Source organism: Pongo abelii, chromosome 14 (assembly GCF_028885655.2).
Source record: "Pongo abelii isolate AG06213 chromosome 14, NHGRI_mPonAbe1-v2.0_pri, whole genome shotgun sequence".
NCBI lineage: Eukaryota > Metazoa > Chordata > Mammalia > Primates > Hominidae > Pongo > Pongo abelii.
Genome location: NC_071999.2, coordinates 64,143,301 through 64,160,804, shown reverse-complemented (window position 1 = coordinate 64,160,804; position 17,504 = coordinate 64,143,301).

Genomic DNA, 17,504 nt, shown 5'->3' with positions numbered 1-17,504 from the left:
ATGTGAGAAATATGAATAGCATTTGTATTTACATTAGCACAGATAAAATTACAAGGATTATCAATCCCTATTCTTTATGGCATATGTTTGTTATTATCTTTTCAGAAGATAAAACTATCCTTCCTGAAAAAAGTGATGCAGATAATTCTGTAGAACACCAGTTTGTGGTGGGAAGGAGTGTGATAGGTGAGCAATAGAAAATATTTTTCTGACCAAAAAGAGATTCTCTTTATATTTGTGATTCTCATTTTCAAGAATCTTAGCCGATATTTCAAAATGAAATCCAAACTACAAATCGACATCTTTTTCAGGCAAAAAGGCAAGCATTGAACAGACTCTTATATACACAAACACACTCACACAAATAATTCCTTTAATACAACACACATGTCTCTCTGTGATCTGACTATTGGATTTTGGTCTCCTTTCATCTTTCCTTACATATCTAATGTTCTAGACAAAGTATATCACTCACAGACCTTCCTGATCTAGCCACTCTGCACTCAGTATGCCTTGAATATGACCCTAAGAATATTTTTAGAGACTTACAATACTATCTTGGTTCTCCCCACAAAAACTTACTCCATGATACTTGGCTACATCATTGTCATTCATAAAGATTCAGATGCTCAGATGTCATCTCCTGGGGAAGCCTCTCTTGATCTCTCCAGTCTGGGTTAAGATTTCTCTAGTATGCTTCCATTGCACACTGTACTTCCCTCAGTTATCCTAAGCATCACACTGTAGAAGAACAGGTAGGAGGCAATTGAAGTAGTTGAGAAGAGAGCTGGTAGAAAGTTGGAGTAATTTGCTAATGGTGGAATAGAAGTGGATAGACTCATAATGCATTTTGAAGGCAGAGTAAATAGTAATTTGTGGTGAACTAGATGAGGGGTAAGGATACTTGCCTCAGTTATCCTAAGCATCACACTATAGAGCTATCTTCAGTTCAATTGTCTGTCTCCTCTACTCATCTACTTTTGGTAGAGACTGTATGTTCTAGTTTCTGACATTTCTAGAAACCAGCACAATGTTGATCATGTGGTAGGCATTCATGAAATATTACTTAATGAGTAAGTGAATGAATAAATCATATTTTTCATTTTGTAAGTTATCTCCCAAAATCATTTACCCCCAACCTGTTCATCTTAGAATAATGGTATGTAGAAATCTGGTTACAATTAGAAAGAGAGAGGGACTTAATAAATAATATTTATATTTGTGTTTAATAAAATGTATATAAATGATTTCATATGTTGATAGAAATGGTTATATTTTGTTAACATTAGGTTGGTGCAAAAGTAATTGGTCTTGGTTATTACTTTCAATGGCAAAAAACACAATTACTTTTGCACCAATCTAATATTATTTAGATAGATGGTAAGTAGAAAGAAACCTTAAGAGTTTATTGTCTACTTAAATGAGAGTTTTCTTTGTTCATATTATTTAGTTTTCAAATCATACAAGGAAAAACTCAAAACATGTATTGAAAAATGTCCAGTATTGTTACCTAGATAAAACAGTCTTTTCATAGAATACACTATGAAAAGTGAAACAGAGTTACATTTATTGTTTTATGACGATTACCATTCAACTTATGAAGCAACTCTTTTTGCTTTTGCTTTTATGGACCTATTGGTTTATTTTTCCTCTCTGGTCTTCTAGAACAAGACACACAATTATTATTCTAATTGCTTCTCAATTTCTCTTTCCACACATACACACACAGAAAAATAATTTCAGTAAAAATTGTATATTCTATTACATTTGCTTGTCTCCTTTTCTCCATATTTTCTCCATGTACAACAATTTGCATATTCCTTACATGTGTATAATGATCTTGCCCCACATAGCTATGAAAATATCTGTTGCTATTACCATTTATGCCATTGACTGGCCAGCTTACCCAAGGCTAGTCATTGAGTATTCTGAATCTCAATGTTCTCATCTGTAAAAGAGAGATGATAACCAAACTCATCATTGCAAGAAACTATATGAGGACCTAATTATAAAAATTGTACTACTGCTACATTTTGATAGCAACATGAAACAGACAAATTCCTAGTCAGACAGGGACAGGTCCCTGGTGAAACCTGACCTTCAAGCCAAAGATAGTTTAAAACCTGAAAAGTGAGCTGCCAGTTCTAGATAGAGTCCAGGACGAGAGAGAGTGAGAAACTCTATCCCTGTCTTACCCTCTCTCTATTGTATTGGTTCCTTCTGGATGATGCCTTTTAACCAATGGAATGGTGTTTTTCCAAAGCCCACTCGTGGATTTATCAGTACACACTCCCCTATTCTAAGCCCATTATCACCCCAGACTCAGCCTCACAGACGGCTACCTGCTTCAGGTCCCCTCTCATGTTGAGAGCTTTTCTGTCACTCAGTAAAATTCTTGTCTGCCTTGCTCACTCTCCCGTGTCCACATATTTCATTCCTCTTGGTTGCGGGACAAGAACCCAGAACCTGTTGAACAGTGGGTAAAAAAGAGCTGTAAGACACACTCCAGGTTGCCACACTACGAGAATGAAGAGCTGCAATATCTCTTGGGGGCTCAAACCTCAGGACTCCCTGAGTAAAAGCTGTAACACCACTTGGGTCTCTGTGATTGCTGGCATCTCCTATTCTTTGAGTGCTATCCCATTCTGTCATCTAGACATTGGCATCCAAGGCAGAAGCTGCTCGTGGCACATCTGGTCCAGCCACGGGCTGAGCACAGAGCCATGGCAGGTGAGGGATCTGGGCCGGGTTACAAGCTCAGCACAGCCTGCTAGGCCAAGCAGGTGGAGTGAGTCCAGTGGGCCCTGAGTGAGGCCCAGACAAAGGCAGTGGTGGCCGCAGAGATTTCTGGCTGGCAAAGTGGCACTGAAGGAATCCTTCAACAATTTCACAAATTTACTACTTTTAACAACATTAAAACACTAATGTGTACCGCCTGTTGATGTCTCCTTAACAACTGTGCAATTTATTAGCTATTAATAGAAAAGACAGAGAGTATTAGCAAAAATCAGCTTCTTTCTTGTCCCTGGGTACCCTGAGGCAAAGAGCTGGCAGGAATATATGTCTATATCTAATTCTCTCCTCTTCTTTTATATATTTACTTCCTTCCTACTTAAGTATGAGCGAAAATTTGTTGCTTTTTCTCAGCACATCTGCATCAAGTTCAGGACACAGAATCTGAAGTTACTGACCTAGTCTCCTTTTTTTCACTTGAAGTAAAAAGGGCTCCAGAAAAAGGGGATCTGAATTTCCAAATGATTATGATTATTCTATAGTCTCTTTTATTTCTTGCTTATAGAAGTACACATGCCAAAAGTAATCAAAATAGTTTTTTACTTTGGTAAATGAAAAGATACCAAGCCTAGGAAAAAATGTTAGCTGAGTTAAAGCTTTCATTTCATTCCTCATCTGATTACCGGATAATTCGAGAAGATTCTGTTTAGGTATGTGAGGAGAGCAAAATCACCTAGTGGCCATTGAACAGGCCCTGGAGACAAAAATTCCTTATCTGAGGCACTTAGAAGGGAGAAAAGACCACCTGGTGACTATCAAACAGGCCATCCAAAGTCAAAACTCCTTATCTGGGGAAATTAGAAGTAATTAGACTTCCCTACTATCTAAAGCAGGCATCTGGTTCCAGATTTCTTTCCCTGCCCCTGCAAAATTTATAAGTAACTAGAATTTCTATACGTCTCCCGAATGCCATGCCAAAACTCACTGTTCAACCCTTGCTGACATTAAGGCACCAAAATGTCTACAAATGTAATCACTTATCATGACCTACATGGCTAATATGGTCCAAATTTCCCTTAAGCTCCTGCCTTAAGGTCCGTAAATGCACCTAATGAAAAATCCACCATGGCACGCTCAGCCCTCTTGCTGAGGCGCTGTGCTGCACTCTTCCGCAGCGTTTTCTTTCCAATAAACTTTCCTTTTTCAAACCTATATTGTTGTCAGTAAATTCTTTTTACCAACCTGCCAGTTGACCACCTCCCGATGACAGGGCTCTGACACCTCACCTGGCAGTATGCATTAGGAAAAAGTTTGGAAATTATGTGAACAGATGTTCTAACAAAGATGAATTGTTTAACAGCATACTTACTCAGAGAGTTAGAATAATTCTCCCATCTACTTTTTAATGTGTAGATATAATCCTGGGCAGGTCCTCCTCAAACAACGCAGTCCTAAATTGTTCTGGGGTTCTTTGTTTTACTTTTTTTCTATGTCTTTCTATCTGGTAAAAATCAAACTGAAATTGAAAATATTTGTGGCAGCAACAGAAAAACCTAGTGTTAAATGTAGATAGGACTCACAAAAGGAAATGTCTCACTTCTACCATGTGAAACTGGGGTGGGTATCACATAGTCCTAAATCCACTGAAGTTCATGAGGCTCAAGTGGAAGGCTTCTGGCTCTGAGCTTTCTGAATCTCCAGATTCTTGGGAGAATGTTTAAAAGTGATTCTGAAGTGACTATGCACTCTCAGAAATCCATAACTGCAGCTTGGATACTCATCCTTTCTAAATAAGCATTGTTTGGTCAGGCCTGAGATTTTGGCTTTGTTTTTTTCTATATATATGCTTCATGTTAACCAATGTGTTATTTAGGCTTAAGCTATGTTCTCATTACACAAATGCAGAATACTTGAGTGAAATTAGTTCTGTTCACTATTCTGTATCAATGGCATCAGGAAATTTTCTAATGAGTAGTTTTCCAGTCACACAAATAGTAGCACACAGATCAATAAGCATCATGGAATTTGAATATTGAATTCACCCTTTGAAGTGGCCTTAGAAAGTTAGCTCATTGATGTGGGAAAGCTTTAATTGCAGTTGCCATTAAATGAACACAAAATCCAAATATCAAAAGCTCCTTTGCAACTGGGAGAGCAACGAAGTTAAAATATCCATGATCATCAAAGTGCTGAGTTCAGGAAATTCCAGGAAATCACAGGAGTCCTTTGAAAAGCCAAGAGCAGTTGGGTCAACATTAGCATACATTGTGTGAGTAAAGGGCTGCTTTTATTCACTGTTATGTTCCTTTTTTTTAAAATGTAAAGATATATTTCAATTAAAGTGCCAAGATGATAATGCCTAAGAACATTTGAATGGCTTCTCTAATATGCAAGATTAAAATCAGTTAACAGAGCTAAGTAGGCAGTTTAAGAGTCTAGATTTGAGGCTAGGATGTCAGGGGTGAGGCTATCAAATACATAAATCATGAACTTCTGTGTCTGCAGGTTTCATTGCACTGTAGAGCTTAAATCTGTGATAAAAATGAGCAAAGGAATAATGGCATAATTTAAATTGCTGAGGAGTATAATTTTGCATTCAGGTGCTTAGACTGGAGTTGTGAAAATGGCGGTAGGGGAAAAATTGGGTGATAAAATTTCAACCTGAACTTTTAAAATTGACTGTCACTCTTAAGATATATAAATTGCTTTTTATTGTAATCACTTTTCACATGGTAGAAATGCAATAAATATTAGTAAAATTATTTATGATAATAATCACAACTAACACTGCTAATATTTATTGGATGTTATGATGTCTGAGGCTTTGTTATAAATGCTTCTTATACTCTAATTTAATCCTTATAGAACTATACAAGATATATGTATTACTGTCCACATTTTAGAAATGAAGAAATTTAGTGAATTAAATGTACAAGGCTATAAAGTGATAAAGCTCTGTATAATCCTATGGCTCTTCCTCTTAGACATCATTCTCTAAGACCTTCCTCTGAAAGTTAGTTTTATTTATCTATTTATTTTATATTCACTACTCTAAGCTCCCCATTTCACAAATGGAAAACTGAGCACTTTTTGCTTTCTATTAACAGCTTAAACTCCAACAATATTAACTTCACTTATTCCTTATAGTTGTTGGCTACAACTGGGTAGCTTTTGAATTTTGCCACATTAACTAGTATAATTTCTCCTGTTTGGTGACCATTTAGTCATAAAGTTCTTCTAGAAATGTTAAGGACAACTTCATCTTCTCTTTTATGTATCTGGTAAATTCAAGGAGGAAACTCAAGCCTCTCTTTATATACTGTTTCTTTCATGTACGGCAAGAAGGAGAAACAAAGATGGACATTTATCCTGAATAATGAAGCAGCATAAGTACCTGCTATATATGTGTAATAAACAAAACAGAAACAAAATAGATTCAAGTAGGAGTTAATGGAACTGCAGGCAACACAAAAGAAAATGCTGCTAATTTCCCTAGTGATTAGAAAGTTGCTATGTCAAAAGTCTGATGCCACTATATATTGGTTAGGGTAGTAAGCCGTGATTAATGCAAGAGTCTCTAGGCTGAGGCTCACTGTATTTGGAATACAACATCAAAGCCTGTACATATTACCAGTACTTAAAATAAAGCAGCAATGCTTGGGAGAGTATTTACCTCCTGATGTGGCCACAGTTTAGACTCAACACTAATTGCTAATATTTGTCATTTCACAGTTTATTGATTGGCTGGTCTTTGTTGCTTATTAAGATATGAGTTGTCAAGTACTTGCCAATACCCTCAGTTGCTGAAAGTTAAAAAGATATTCCCTCAGAAAATTGCAGAAAATGCAACTCACAATTATAAATCTGGGTCTCATTATCTGAAAAGTGGGTCTGTGATTTCCAACGACTTTACTCTCCTACACTGTGCTATTTTTTCTTAGGGCTTTTGTTTGCAGTGTATCACAATTGTACGTGAATTAAATGACCGACTTCAACTTTCTCTTATTTTCCACTCCTGACATTTCTTCATAATTCAGTCTGGCTATTTCCAGTGGCACTAACTGATGTGCTGTTTTCTTCAGTGAGTATTTAAGATTTCTTTCTCTCTATACATATGTGGCACTGTGTGTCATGTGCTCTATTTCTTTGGCTTTTTTTAAAATTGGACTTGGTTAGTCCTACATTCTACAGACAATTTTGTCAGCATCACTCATTTCTTTAGCTACTAGTTTACTGTTTATCAGAAATCCTTCTTTTTCCAATGTATTATGAATTAATAATCATGTAGTGATAAGACTGTTAATATCCTTAAAAATTCTTGCCTCTTCACTACTATTTAAAAGATTAATTCCATGATGCAAACCTTACTTAGAGTTAAGTAGTATTCTTTTCATAAAAGACCACCAGGTTTAATCCTGGTGTATCCTGTATTTCTGTTTTCTTCAGTAAATACAAGAAGTTTGAGTTTTCCAGGTCATTTAATATCACCATATTCCTATCTCCATTCTTTTTCTGCTTGTTCTGTAATTTGACTCATGATCTGATCACTCCCCATCTCAACTCATCAAACCTGTTGATCACATCCTCTGGAACTCAGATTGTATTTGTTTGCCAGGACCACCATCACAAAGTGCCACAAACTGCATGGCTTAAACATCAATCTTTTTTCCCTCAATTCTGGAGGCTAGAAATCTGAGATCAAGGTGTTTCCAAAATGATTTGTTCTGAGGCCTTTTTCCTTAGCTTATAGATGGCCATCTTCTCCCTGTCTCCTCACATGGTCTTCTCTCTATAAATGTATCCAAATTTCCTCTTCTAATAAAGGTGCTAATCATACTGAATTGGGGCCCACAATAACGACTTCGTTTTAACTTAATTACCTCTTTAAAAATCCTATCTTCAAATACAATCACATTCTGAGGTCCTGGGGGTTAGGACTTCAACATAGGTATTGTTGGAAGACAAATCCCAGCCTTTGAAACCTATATATATAATTTATTCTGTAAACATTCCATTAATCTTTTTTTTTTTTTATTTCAAATCATTCTCCTAAAGTCACTGCTTTTCCACAGGTATTTTTGTTTATGGTTTTTATAATGGCAGTTATGGTATATGGCTATTAACATATACTTCAGATATGCAAAGCCTAGGGGTAGAGTAGTTATCTTCTTTTGCATGGCTATAACTTAGACCTTATCATGATCAAAACTTTAATACCTTCCATATTGCAATTTTGCATAGGTCATCTTTGATGGCCCTACATTCCAACCATCTCCCACCAATTGTGATCACTGACTGACCCTATTATTTTCCCACTGTCTATATGTCCTATCTATTCCTTTTCTTTTAAATTCAGTTTAGCCTCCCTTTCCTTCTGCAGCATTAATCTGGTAAACTCCAATCCTGTTAAGCCCAGCTGTCTCCTGACTATTCACCAGCATTCAAGAAGATTAGTAAGGCTGGAGGCATATTACACTGTGGTAATGGCACTATTTTAAATTAATGGTTCTAATTTGAGATGGTCCTTGAAACACCAAGTATTTTTACTCTGTTCACTAGGTGAATTCCTTTTCCACTCTCTGAGTTGACGTTTTCACACCTTCTCTTCTTTCTTTGAACCTCTTACAATCTGTCTCCCTATTCTCACTGTCATTGGATGATCTCACTTTTTTTTTAATTGAGGAAAATAGAAGCTACCAGAACAAAAACTGTGGTGAGCTGAATAATGTGCCCCTCCCTCTTCCAAAGATGTTCATGTCTTAATTTCCAGAACCTGTGAATGTTACATGGCAAAAAAGACATTGCAGTTGTAATCAAGTTAAGAATCTTGAGATGGGAAAATTATCCTGGACTATTCACGTGGATGTAGGCCCATTGTACTCACAGGATACTTAACAAAAGGATACAAGAGGAGGCAGAGTCAGACAGTGGGAGAAGTGACAATGGAAGAAGAGGTTGGAGTGAAGCAAAAGATTGGCGTGTGTGAGGAGGAATCCGTGAGCCACAGAATGCAAGTGACCTTTAGAATATGGAAGCAAGGAAACAGACTCTCCCTTGAAGCCTCGGAGAAGAAAGCAGCCCTACCAAAACCTTCATCTGGGATATCTGATATCTGGAACTAAAAGAAATAAATATGTTGTTTTAAATCGCTAAGTTTTTGGTAATTTCTTAGCAGCAGTAATAGGAAACTAAAATACAATTTTACTTTATCTCTTGATTTTGAAGTATATTAACATCAAACATCGACCTCCAAATCCTTCTTCTCTCCTCTTATTTTAAAATGTTAAATAGAAAAAAAATTGTGGACATTTATAAATGGAATATTGTCTCACTTATTCAACTGTGAACTTATATATGATAAGGTATATTTAGTACAGCCATATCTGAACATTTGATATTGAAATGTATATTAAAGAATAATATAAATTAAATTATTTTATTTCTTCTTTGTACTTACTAAAGTAGTATAGATTTGACAACTATAATAAAAGGATATATATAGTACTTACTAAAAAGGATATATATAGTACTTACTAAAGTAGTATAGATTTGACAACTATAATAAAAGGATATTTAGCATGTAAATTTTATATTAGGGTAATACAATGGCTCTTAAATATATGTTATGATATAATGCAATGGACATGATTGGGTTGAAATCACAAAGGTGATCTCACATGCTTTTGGTTTGCAAAACGTTCTATATCTTATCAATTATTTTTATTCTTTCTGTCTGCCCTAACCTAGAATCATACCTTTGACCACCAACTTAATGTAAACCAAAAATAAAATTCTAATCCCTGCAACCATCTGAACGGGCCCCTTCTCTTGACCAAAGGCATTACATAACGAACCTAAAAAACTAGTTCAGGCCATGATGGGAAGGGGGAGCTAGACAGCCCTCATTATACCCTTCTCACTTTTGTAATTATGGATAGAACAGACTCTTCAAGTCTGATAAGAAATATTAATGTTTACAATCTATTCTCTCTAAAGCCTGCTACAAGAAGGCTTCATGTGCATGATAAAACCTTGGTCTCTACAACCCGTTATTGTAACCCAGAGATTCCCTTTTATTGATTCCAGGTCTTTAGATAACAACTATTTTAACCAATTGCCAATCAGAAAATCTATGACCTAGGAGCCTTCCTGAGCTCTCCCCAGCACTCCACCCTCCCACCCTCCCCAACCCCTGATCCTCCAATATATATCGTACATGTATTGATTTATGTCTTATGCCCCTAAAATGTATAAAACCAAGTTGTAGCCATACCACCTTGGGCACAAGTTCTCAAGATCTCCTGAAGGCTGTAGGGCTGTGTCATAAGCCATTCATCACTCATATTTGGTTCAGAATAAATCTCTTCAAATATTTTACAGAGTTTGACTCTTTTCATCAACATTAATATTTCCATTTCTATCACAAATATAGAACCATATATTTAAAAGCATTCTCCTAACCGACCTTTTCTCCAATTTTTCATCTACAAAATTATTCCATATTAATCCAGTTTATCAAGCAAAACACCTATACTCTTTGATTCCACACTCTAAGTGTCCATGTCCATCACTCAGCAAATTTTTCTGCTCTACCTACTCTTTTCCACATCTCAATATTTCCCAGTCTACTCTCCTAGTTCCTTTAAAATATCTTAGCTTTTGAGGCAGTAATAACTTTCCTTTTTCTTTATCCTGTATTTGGCATCTATGAGCCTGAGGGCTTGAGGTCTGGGTGCATAGGATAATCCCCACTGCCTTTCTTTGAATACAGAACTGAACAAGCAAGAAAATTCAAGGGAACCTTCTGTAATGCAACTAAAATCAGAGAATAAAGAAGAAGAATTTTTTTGTATTAGAAAATATTAAAAACATGCTAGGTGGTTTACCCCCTTCTTGTATAAATTGCCCAATTAAATTCTAATCAGAATTTCTTTCTTCCTTCCCTCCCTTGCTTCTTCCTTCTTTCTCTCTCTTTCCCTTCCATTTTTCCTTCCTTCCTTTCATCCTTTCTTTCTTTCCCTTCCCGGTATCTAAAATCTTCCTCCAGCTTCATCCAGGAAAAACATAAAACAAAACAAAACAAAACAAAGATGGAAACTGGAATAATTGATCACCTCGGCTTAAATGGAGAAGATAGTACAGAGATTAGGAGTAGGAGGTGGGCATTCCTTCATTCAAATATGTATTGAGCTCCTATTATATGCTAGATATTACTTTGTTGCTAGAGATATAGTAGTGAACCATGTAATGTTTATGCCTTAAGAAGTTAACAAATATGAAAACAATTCATAAAATGTTTATTTCTTCAAGAAATTAGAATATCTGGCAAGGAGGAAGGATACTCTTCCAGATAAAGTTGGTAGGATGTTTTTATGAGAAAGTGACTTTGAACAAAGACCTAAATGATGAGGGGCTATCTCATCAGAGAGAAGTATAACCCTCAGAGGGAAGATACTGAGGGACAGAAGGACAAAACTAAATGTGTTTTAGGAAACACATGAAAGTCACTGGAAAGAGTACATTGAAGAGGACAGTGGTCGGAAAGAGGCCAGAACACAGAACACAGTGTTTTGGGGTTTTGCAAAGAGTTTGGATTTGATTCTAACTCTAAGAGGGATAGGAATTTGTTAGATGATTTTAAGAGGGCCATAACTGGATTTACATCTAAAAAAATCATCCGACCTCTATGTAGAGAATAATGATAAGGAAACACTCATGACCACAGAAAAGTGACACTCCAGTGAGAGAAGAGGGTGGTTTTGTTCTAAAGTGGTAATGGTTAAGCGGAAGAATGAGAAACCTTTATGGACTGACAAGATAGTAGGGGAAGAGGAAATGAGAAAGTACATAGAATCTGGAAAGGTAGATGTGCTCCCTGAGATCTCAGATATGAGTTGCTTTGTGGGCACCCATAGATGCACAAGGTCTCACTTGCACTTTGAGAATCTGGAGCAGCGGCAGATGGCAGAGTGATACGGTATAGTAGGCTCTCCTGAGTCTGTATTCAGAGTGAATTTCATAAGAATTATAATAGTTTGAGACTAAAATAAGTAACTTTCTTTATACCTTTTTCTGGGCTCCATGTTTTTGTAATGGACTATGCAGTCTGATGTTAAAGACCAGTGGGTTACTTTAGAGTATATTTGTGATTTTGAAGTACTCAGCAATGGTGTGGGGTGTTCTAGTCACTGTAATATTTTAGTCATGACATAAATGGTATGTGTTTCGTTATGAGACTTGTCAGTCCTCAAGAAGCTTCACTGAAATAAGTGAGCTCACCAAGTTCTAGTCCATCTTGGATGAAAGTAAAGTGATTCTTAGCTTAGTTCCCTATCCCTGACATGCCATTTGGATTAATACATGCCATCAAATAGGGTCAGATGACACAGCAAGTCAGTCTCCAATTAGGCCCAAGTAGGCCCAGTTGTCAGGCACCTGACTGGAGAGGACCATGCAGCCATGCAAAACGATTTAGTTTAGGAGATAACTGAATATCCTGAATGTTTATGGGGAATAACTAATACTGAAGACAGAAAAGAAAATAGAATATTTAGTGAAAAATTGGAGAAAAAATAGAAGCGGAGTGAATCAAGTTGCCATATTTAGCAAAACAAAACAAAACAAAATAAAAAAAAAACAAAAAAAAACAAAATGCCCAGATGAACTTGAATTTCAGATAAACAACAAATAATTGTTTGTACAAGTATGTTCTAAATATTGCCAGTGACTTACTTATTATATATATGTTATATGACTTATTACATATACCATAATTATATATAGCATACATATATATAATTTTATTATCTTACAGTCAAATTTAACTGGGAATCCTATATTTTATCTACCAACCCTAAGAGATCTCTATCAAAGGTGAAGAATTAAATATAGTAGAAAAATAGTTTCCATTGTAACAAGATGTGATTTAAGTTTAGGTTTCAGATCAAGAAGTTATTAGATAGTCCCTTCTAGCAACTCCTTTTTTTTTTTTTTTTCTGTAAAGTGAGAAATAGGACCTGGCTAGGAGAGAGGCAGAATTGTGGTATCATAGATTTGGGGAAATGTAGACAGTTTGAAATAACATCTGCGGAGAGTAGAAGGAGCTGAGTAGGAAAATATAGAATTATTTCCAGGCACGTTGAGAACTTCATTGACATCAGAGACCTTGCATTGATAAAGGTACCAATCCATGTAGGTTCATGCCACTAATCTCTTGAGGAGATTAAATTGGCAAATGGGATTGCCAATACCAAGAAGCTGATGGACACGCTGGACCACACAATCTAAGTTAGACAGAGCAGTTAAGGAGTGGAGGGAGAAAATGGAGGAGTCAAGGAAATAAATACAGTAGGAAGATGAAAATCAGGCTAAGTAAGAATAACTGAATGAATGAGCTAAAAGGAGGCTGTGATAGGAGAGTGGGATGTTTGAATCTAATATCTCCAAGATAATGACATTCTGGGTAATGATAAATTTCAGTTTGGTGCCATGGGAAAAGAAACTGAAAAGGAGGAATCTTACTGGAGATGAAAAGGCATTAGGGAATACAAAACAAGGAGTATGGAAAAAATGCCTCTTAGTCCTAGGGCATTATGGTGTGGGTGAATTGGCAGTGTATTCATTAGGGCACTGCTCACTGTTGTAACAAAAAAGCATCCATAATTTAGTGGCTTAAAATAAAAATTATTATTACTTTTTGTACTCATGCAACAATCTCAGTTGTCAGCTCTTCTGACTGGCTCTCCTCCAAGAAGTGATTTAAGGACCCAGGTTCCTTCTGACCTTGGCTCTACTGTCATCTCCATAGGTGGTTCCCAAGGCTTCCCTGGAGTGGTCTCCAATAAAGCCAGTGGGAAAAGGGAAGATCCTTTACAAGATTGCACATAAGAAGTTTTTATGGGCCATAACTGGAAGCAGCACTCACATTTTTCCTTACACACATTGGCACATGGTCACACTTACTTGTGTGGGCCGCTAGGCCAAGTGGAAAACAAAAACAAAAACAAAAACAACAGGTTTTGATGAACAGGTAACAAGTCTCTGTCACAGATAGCTTTTACTTGTGGGTGCTTCAGGGCTAGTAGTGTATTTAAGGAGAAAACATTTTTGCTTAAGGCAAGATGTTAAATAAAATTTTCAGTGAAACCAAGGTCCAAGTGCAAAGGTTAGGGAGGAAGAACACTGTAAGGCAAGGTTAGGAAAGAGGAAACACAGACTATTACTGGACAAGAATATGGGACGGCACAGATACCTGGAGATACTTACATGCTGTGTGGTGGGTGATTAGAGTAACCGGGATGTGAAGTCACATTTGCTAACAAGGTTTTCAAAGGAATTAGTTGCTGTTCCCACTGACTCCAGTGTCATTTATAGGAAACAGAGCACTCTGGGCACAGGAATTTTTGGCCAGTAGCCTGGTATTCTGACCCTCAAGGTATTGTGGCACTGGCTCTAAAGTTTAAAGGCTGGGCTCTGTGCCTCTAAAATACTTTCACATGCCCCACCATATAATCCATTATTTTAAGTTTTTATTAATGTATTCTGTTGTACTCTTATTATATAAATGCAATTTTATGTGATGGGTCACTGTGCTGTTCTCCTTCCCCAAAGTATATATCCTTTAGAATACAAAGAATTCTAAATCTCGAATTATATTGATATATCATTGACAGTTGATTAAACATGATATTTGTGGCTATTTCTATAAAAATGGGCATCAGGCTCTCTCAGGGTTAGAAATGTAACCTTCTATTATAATTTTGTTCCACTGGGAAAATAAGATGTGAGTACCATTATTTCAAATTACAATCCCTTTTCCAGGAATTTAATCTGCAATAAATTTGAACACTATCTTTTGAGGATAATACCTTAATAAAACACTATTATAAAGAAGGAAAAAAATTAACTCAATATAAGACAAATTATTATTAGTGCTTTTGCCAGAAGTTCTTAGCTGAATGAGAGAAGCTCTCAAGATTTTTATTTTTTTAAGAGAAATGGCTTCAAAGACTCATGTTCTCTATCTAGTATACTTTGAAATTAAATAACATCATAATATTTTTGAGAAATTAAAAAAAGCATACTATTTGTTTTCTCATCAGTCACTGAGCCATTACTATGCCTATGGTGCACATACGAGGCTCTTTGAGCTTTTTACAATCGAATTATGGAAAACAAAGGGCTAGAGAACAATAGCAAACTATTAATGAAGAACAAATTAGAAAAAAAAGTGATGTTTACTCATGTCCCACAAGTACTCATCTTCTACATTTTGGATAAATAATAACTAAAAATTCATTCTCCCAAATGCATGTTTTCCTCTCCATTCATATTCTCTTCCGAATCACTGCTCTTATATTTTCGTTTCACCTAAGACATAGTTGACTTTAGTAGATTTCTCGATGGACTTGGATCCTTCCTTCTTTGTATTAAGTAGTAGCGGATGTCTGTGATCTGTATATTACCTCCTCCACATACTATGATCCTATAAATACTTATTTAAAGAATAAAACCAAGGTAGAGGTAAAAGCCTCGATTATGCCTCCAGTTAAACCTACACTTCAAATAATACCACAGGTTTATTTTTAAATGTCATTTTAAAAGAAATAATTGAATAGAAGCTGTAGAAAAAAGAGAGATTGTATACAATGAAAGAGTAGTTAAATAATGAATTACTCATAAATTAAAATAATAAAATAAATACTGTTCTTGTAAGGCACAGATAGGAAGAAAAGATCAATCTTAAAAAACTGGTACAAGCTGCATCTGATCCGCTGTCTTCCTCTGTTCAATTGACTTTAAAAGAGTGCAAATCTGAATAATTAGAAGAGGCTAAGAAGCTAAAGCCCCTCTTAGTTGGCTTGCAGTATAAACAATATTGTCAGGGAACCACATAAACAGCTGAGGAAGCACATCTACTGTGTGGGAAGGCCATAAGAATGGGAACTGTCTGGGAACAATAAATCACTAAGCAGAGCTAAGACAGGAAGAAGTGAACAAAGGTATGTGGAAGAGAGTGCCATTTGCACTGAAATAGTAATACAGAGAGAGAGAAAGAGAAAGACAGAAAGACAGAGACAGATACAAAGACAGAGAAAGAGAGAGAGAGACAGAGAGGATTACATATATAACAAACATAAATCAAGGACAGCCTAAGAAAAAGTTGGTGTATCGCTGGGCACAGTGGCTCATGCCTATAATTCCAGCACTTTGGGAGGCCAGTGTGGGTGGATCACAAGGTCAGGAGTTTGAGATCAGCCTGGCCAACATAGTGAAACCCCATCTCTACTAAAATACAAAAAATTAGCTGGGCATGGTGGCGGTTGGTTGTAATTCCAGCTGCTCTGGAGGCTGAAGGAGGAGAATCACTTGAACCCGGGAGGCGGAGGTTGCAGTGAGCCAATGTCTCACCATTGCACTCCAGCCTGGTGACAAGAGTGAAACTGTGTCTCAAATAAAAAGGAAGAAAAGAAAAAGTTGGTATATCACGAATTGAGTTAATGAAAGAATGGGCTTTGGTTTCATAAAGATTTTAAAGGAATTTAATTTCTATTTCCATAGATGTATTTATGGCAACAGATAGATTAAGAAAATATTTTAAACAGGGCTTCTAAAACTTTTTATATGAGTGGTATTATAATAGATGAGACATAATGCAAACCTCCTAGGAGAAAAAGAATAAAGTCCAAAGAAGCTCATGGCTAGACATTTCTTGGAAAGCTTGTGCTTTATATTTTAAATTTATGTGAAGCATTGAGGACACTTTAGTCATTTTTTAATAGTGTGTAAAATTACCAAATGGTAGCTAGTAACATACTTTTTGGGAAAAGCACTGGACAAAGACCAAGAAGATGTGTGTGCTTTTTTTCTTGATTCTGCTATTAACAAAATATTCACTTTGATAAACTTACTTTAACTTCTCCTAACATCATTTTTTTCGTCAACAAAATGAGATAATAATCCATCTTTCCTCTTATACCATGGGAGAAAGAGTAGTAAAAAGTAGCAAATGAGGTAAAGATCGTTAGAGGCAGAATTGCAGGATGCACTGCTGTTATGAAGTGTCTACATCTATTCCACGCGTATATATACATATTTGTATCTTGTAAATAAGATGAACTAATGTATAGTTATAAACTTGATGAGCTTGGCAAAGTTAATAAAATTTACTACACCAAAATCTCACACTGCAAAATATTTACCATGTTTAAAATCAGGTGTCCTTAATTTGAATAATAATGTAACCACTTACTGAGACATGTGTCTTCAGGCCAAAAACTTCTAACCTGATTTTCTCATTGGTAGAACAGAACCATAAGCAGTCCCTATCAGGCTCCTTCACTGAACCCAACACATTGTAAATTTTCAGTATGAAATTTTTCATTATAGTTGAGCAATTTCAGATCACTGTGAATACACATAATTTTCTTCTGGCTAAAATTTCATGTGCTCATTTTTATTGTAGTAAAAAAGCACATTTAGGTATGCAGTACAGTAGTGTTAGTTATATGCACATTATTATGTAACAGATGTTTGAACTTTTTCATCTTGCAAAATTTAAACTCTATACACATTGAACAACTCCCCTTTCACTCTTTTTCCAGCCCCTAATGACAACTATTCTACTATCTGTTTCTGTGAGGTTGAGTAAATACCTCAAATAAGTGGAACCATGCAATATTTGTCCTTTTGTAGCATAATGTTCTCAAGGTTCATCCTTGTGTAGCATATAACAGGCTTTTCTTCTTTCTTAAGGCTGAAGAATATTCTAT